The sequence below is a fragment of the Lycium barbarum genome, chromosome 2, assembly GCF_019175385.1.
Source record: "Lycium barbarum isolate Lr01 chromosome 2, ASM1917538v2, whole genome shotgun sequence".
In the NCBI taxonomy this organism is placed as follows: Eukaryota; Viridiplantae; Streptophyta; class Magnoliopsida; order Solanales; family Solanaceae; genus Lycium; species Lycium barbarum.
Genome location: NC_083338.1, coordinates 85,703,434 through 85,710,147, shown reverse-complemented (window position 1 = coordinate 85,710,147; position 6,714 = coordinate 85,703,434).

Genomic DNA, 6,714 nt, shown 5'->3' with positions numbered 1-6,714 from the left:
TCCCGTAGGAGGAAGTTCCAAAATCGAAGGTATCATTTCAAACTTTATTCAAAAGGACAGCCCAATAAGACAAATAGGGCGTCTTGGGGTTAGCGGGTCCACCTCGAGTCGAATTGAGGTGGCGAACATAATTTACGAACATTTAGGGGCCAAAAGTTCATACGTAATCGTTTCTAAGTTACCCGACCACATTTCGATAGGTTTCGAACGATTGGTGGCATTCTAGCCAAAATAGAGCCCTTAGGCTTCAATTGAATTGAATGAATAGTAACTTTTCTGTGGATCGGGTTTCGAGGAGCAGAGATGCTCCGGAGGTTCCAATATTCACCTAGCATACTAAGACATGCCAAACGAAGAAGCGGGAAGCTTTACATACCTTACAGACGTCTTACGCTTTCCCAAAAGTCAAGTCCCGTTTCGTCTGAAATCTGCAAATGGTCAAAGTTACCAATTGAGATTCTTAGGCTTAAAAATGCCATTAACTTTATTTTTGCCTACCGAAATTTCGGCAGCACCTCCCCTATAAATCTAACACCCCCGAGACTTAGCTCGGCTCAAAATACATCAACAACAACAGCCCACACATCAACAACAACACAATTCATAATCAAACCACTCTAGTTTCAAAGTTCCACCTTATTACCTAAGTTGGCAACTTTTCATTCAAACTTCCAAAATTCCAAATCTATGCCCACATTATTGTATTCATTTACTTATTCAAGATTAGTCAATCACATCCCAAATATATTCCAAACCATATACGAAAGTTCCCGAAATTCATTATTCTCCATATTTCATTCAAAACATCAAAAGTCACGACGGACATTCTAACTTGCGTCGTTTCATTCCGAATTCATTAACATCAACTAATGTCACATTTAAAGTCTTTAGCACCCCAAATATACAATGATATACACAATTATACCAAAGGTATACACTTTACGATAATGTCCGAAATCATTTTCCAACGCCAATTTAATTCATCAATCGATCATTTGCGTCTTAAAGGTTATAACGACACAACTAACGAGCTAAATAGGATTCAATTCACCTCCCCTTCTAACTCTCATGGCTCACGGCCACACACCAACACACACACACACATGGCTGCACACACATACACTACTACCACAAAATTCTCATTTCATTTCATACATCATAACATTCGTACCAATTCCATAACACAAAAGTGGAAGAATTCTTACCTTTTCTTGAAAACCCGACTTGTCGCAAACGAGGTTCTTGTGTCAAGCTAATTATACCCCGTTGAAGAGGGCCTTGAGTACTTCACAACTATGCAGAAATTAAGATTTTTGGATCAACAACAAAGCTTGGGAAATTTTTTTCTCTCCTTTTTCTCAAGCTTGGCCGAGAGCTTCTTTGAGGTGCTTTCTTATTTTATTTTTTTGTTTTGATCTTGATTCTTGATAATTCCAAAAGGCCTAAGTGATATATATCCAATATAGATCATGTGCATGGCACATGATCATTTAAAAGGGCTTGGGCCTAGCCAATATGGCCGGCCACCCCACTAACTTTGGGCCTCATTTTGTGTTCTAATTTTTTCTTGGCCCAATTCGATAAACGTCCCGTTTTGTAATTCCCGAAACTAATTTCCGAAATTCAAATTTTATCCTCGGCCTTCCCCGATGTCTTAACATTTATGATTCCATAACCATCATAGTCATATTCACCAAAATCAAAATATTTCCTTATAACACACAAATCGTAATTATTTCTCGATTTCCCGTTATACGAAAACACGGGATATAACATTCTCCCCCCCTTTAGAACATTCGTCCTCGAATGTTAAATTGACCTCATGGGGTGTCATACTAATCCGGGAGGGTCCTCTTCATAATTGTCCTTCGTGGATTTTCCGACATAGCTTTTTCACCCACATGACGGGGTAATTCTTCACATCACTAATGCAAATGCCTTCATAATATATTTTCTCATACCCCACGTAATCACCGAACCATACGCTATATTCTTGTAATGGACGAACACTTTCCAGACATCATAGTCAATATCATTTTTTTTTTTACACTTCTGAGTTTCTTACCACATCGTCGTAATCTCACTTTACTTCATACCAGACACTTCATGCCAAACAGATTCAGAACTAGGGCCAGATGCGTTTAAGCATATCGGACGGATTCATAGTCAACATCAGAGGTACGGAAGTATATCAGACAAATCTGAGATCGGAGTCAGACGTACAAAGGCGTATCAGACGGATTCGTAATCAGAATCAAACACACAAAGATATACCAGACAGATTCATAATCGGAGTCAGACGTACAAGATCATATCGGACAGATTTGAAATCAGAATCAAATGTACAGAATTGTATCATACAGAGTTGTGATTAGACAAACCGAAATGTATCGAACATACGCGTGATCAAAATCAAACGCACAGAAGCATATCAGACGGATTTATATCCAGAGTCAGACATACAGAGGTGTGCCAGACAGAAACATATCCAGAATCAGACGCACAAAGATTCATCAGACGGGAACATAATCGAGCTCAAAAATACAGAGGCGTACTAGACAGAGCCTTATCGGAATCGGGAGTGCAAAAGCACAACAGATAGAATGTCGAATTAGAATCAAATCGCTCCTGTTAAGGCTCCAATAATTCATGAGAATTTTCCCCTTTATTTGCAAACTTATTCACTAAGTTGTCACACAAATCGTTTTGCGTGTCGCGTATAGACTCTTTCAAAGGTTCCACTTATTCACACTACTTACCTTTCATCTTTCCTACTCTCCATACACATTCTATTTACCTTATGATTACCCCAAATTTCCATTTATATTTATCGCACTCTCACTTATGAAAAACTTTACATTACTTCCCAGGGGGTCACCCATCCCAGAATTGCTCTGGCTTGAGCACGCTTAACCCCGGAACTTTCATGCATTTTGACGCGTTAGGGCTGATATAATTTCGTCGATTGCCCCGCACGGCCTTTGTCACATAATTTTAGGGCAGATCGGGGTCTTAGCAAATTTTCAGAAATATTTGTAGGGGGTCCCACCCGTGGTTAAGTCGTACCATTACCATGTCGCCCTTCTGAATCTTAAACATTCACTTTCATACACATATACATATGATTACGGGTAACCCACGGATTTAAGTCTTCATCCCACGAATTCCGCCTCCAAATATTTTCATTGATTCGAATTCTTACCCTACTTTTACTGACACGTAGAAAGAGAACATCGCGTGCTATACTGAAATACAGACCTATCCATGCACACATTCATTCAGAAAAAGGTTAGTAACATACCTGGGTCTGCGTCTGGTGATGCCTCTGGGTCACGCCGACCAGTCAAAGCGTATATGCGGTTCGAGGGACCGCTAGAACCTGAACCGCCACCGCGGCCTCGACCGCGTCCTACCGGTGCTGGCATACCTCGCCCTCCAGGGCGTGCAACAGATGGAGCAGATGATGAACCGGTGGCTGACCCTGTCGGTTGAGCCACACTACCAGAACCGCTAGCCAACGGACAGTCTCTCATAAAGTGGCCCTGACCACCACAAGAAAAACAAGCTCCAATCGCTCGATAGCACTCCCCAGGATGAGACTTCCCGCAATGAGAACAACGGGGCCTGGGTGGTCGGGCATGGCTGGGACCCCTGGATACCTGTGAACCTGCCACTCTGGGGCTCTGACCGGTCCCAGACGGTCCCGCACTATCCAATCGCTTATTAGCAGACTGTGTATCCTGGCCTGACGGAGGGAAGTATCCACTGGACTGATACTGAGGCTGCCCGCCCCGAGAATCTCCAGAATATTGGGCCGCCTCCCATCATACTCTCTACTGGGCCGATCTGCTCGGTGCTGGTTCTCCATCCCCTGGGCGTAGGCCTGTAGACGGGCAATGTCCATATCTGTCTGCAATGACACCGCCATACAGCCGTCAATCAGGTAACGATCCAACCCCATAACATATCTATGCATCCGATCAGACATATCAGCTACCACGGCAGGGGCATACCGGGCCAGGGAATCAAACTCCAAATTATATTCACGAACGCTTCGACCCCTCTGCTGCAAATGTAAAAACCGATCAGCTCGCTCCCGTCGTAACTCTGGGGGCAAAAAGTGGCGGGTGAATGCTGTCACAAACTGATCCCAAGTGGCCGGAGGGGCACCCTCTCCCCTAGACAGCTCCCAAGTCTCGTACCAGTGGGTAGCAACATCTCGAAGTCTATGCGAAGCCAGCTCGACCGACTCGGTCTCTGAAGCCCTGACTAAGTCCAGTGAGCGCCGCATCCCCCGAAGAAAGTCATGGGGGTCCTCGTCGGGCTTAGACCCGAAAAACTCTGGAGGGCCACATAATAGAAACTCCCGAACTCTCAGGCTGTCCCGCCTGTCATCGTCATCATTGTCCCTCCGCCCGCGTCTGCGAGCCTGCCCTGCTACCAGTGTAGTCAACAACTGTACAGCCTCTCTCAGGGTCCTATCCTCCGCCCCAGGCTGAGGAGCTGGAGTCTCAGGAGCGGGTACACGGACCTCTGGAGCTGCTGAAGGTCCTGCTCCAGGCTGTACTAATGGGGGTGTAGCAGACCCCTCAGAATGAGGCACAACCTCGGGCAAATCATAGACACGAGCCCGGGTAGCGCGCTGTGCCTGACTAGTCTCTCCCATCCTCGCTTTGCCCTTCTGGGCCGCCGTTGCCTTCTTCGGAGGCATCACTGCAAACACAATAACGGGTCAGATCAGAATGACCTTAGTAGCACAGCTCTATCGCACGATCTAAGATTCCAAAGAAAGTAACACCCTAAATGCCCTGTAGCTTCCTGTTTATAGGTGTGGTGCACAACACATCGATAAACAAGACTCTACGAGACACGGCCTGTAGACATTCCGAGGACAAACTGCTCTGATACCACTTTTGTCACGACCCAGCCCCGTGGGCCGCGACTGGCACCCTACCTGGGTACCCAGACCGAATCGCCTATTCATTTCCAAATCCAAACTTAATTCAGAATTTTGCAAAATCGTGTCAAACATAATTTATATCAAAATATGTCTTAAGCGGTTGCACAAATCAAAATGGCATATCAAATCCAAACTGGGCGGCGGAATAGACATCGCCGGTCAAAAGTGCAAACATAAGCATAAGGGCCATTTAGGGCCATCAAAACAAACGGACCGCTTTAAGACCAGAAAACAAATCAAACAAACGTATATAGGACCCTCGCCCCACATATATGACTACAGGCCTCTACGAACTCAAAACAAAGACATATGGCGAGACAGGGCCCCGCCGTACCCCAAATCGTCAAATATACAGAGCATATACATAGCAAAAGGAGTCTGTACCAAAAGTGGACTCCGGATCAGAAGGAGTACTCCAAAATGTCAGAAAATGAAGCCTACAGTGGAGGATCACCAATGTCTGTACCTGCGGGCATGAAACGCAGCCCCCGAAGAAAGGGGGTCAGTACGGAATATGTACTGAGTATGTAAAGCACGGAGTACAGAAATATGGATCAAAACTGAAAGCAAATCAGAAAACGAAGTGGAGTACAAATCAGTATGTCAAAATCCGTATCAAAGTCATATACGTATACATAATGCAAACGAAATCATGCAAACGCTTAAGAACGTGGTCGCCACTCCGACGCTGGCGCCACACACAGCATAACACCAGAAAGTTTCAAATCTCCGTACATCCCCGAACACAAACACAAACATAGGTGAGCGTATCGCATCACGAGCCATATCACAGCATAACTCCAAATGGAACCCGGCCCTATGGCGAAGCCTCGGGAACCGTAACACAGCATACAGCCGAATTATTGTAAGGCGCACGAATCATAACCGGCCCGGGAACCGGTGAACGAAGTCATAATAAGGCACGAGCGGAGTCGTGAGCAAACAAATGCAAATCATACTTCAAAATAGTCTTTCAAAACAGAGTAATCCCATAAGTCATTTCATAATACAAAATAATCGAATACTTAGTCGATACAAGGTTTCATTTCAGAAAACGTTTCCAAAATAGTACGTATAGCTCAAAACGTAACTTAGTGTATCGTAATATTCAAAACACGTCCCGTAGGAGGAAGTTCCAAAATCGAAGGTATCATTTCAAACTTTATTCAAAAGGACAGCCCAATAAGACAAATAGGGCGTCTTGGGGTTAGCGGGTCCACCTCGAGTCGAATTGAGGTGGCGAACATAATTTACGAACATTTAGGGGCCAAAAGTTCATACGTAATCGTTTCTAAGTTACCCGACCACATTTCGATAGGTTTCGAACGATTGGTGGCATTCTAGCCAAAATAGAGCCCTTAGGCTTCAATTGAATTGAATGAATAGTAACTTTTCTGTGGATCGGGTTTCGAGGAGCAGAGATGCTCCGGAGGTTCCAATATTCACCTAGCATACTAAGACATGCCAAACGAAGAAGCGGGAAGCTTTACATACCTTACAGACGTCTTACGCTTTCCCAAAAGTCAAGTCCCGTTTCGTCTGAAATCTGCAAATGGTCAAAGTTACCAATTGAGATTCTTAGGCTTAAAAATGCCATTAACTTTATTTTTGCCTACCGAAATTTCGGCAGCACCTCCCCTATAAATCTAACACCCCCGAGACTTAGCTCGGCTCAAAATACATCAACAACAACAGCCCACACATCAACAACAACACAATTCATAATCAAACCACTCTAGTTTCAAAGTTCCACC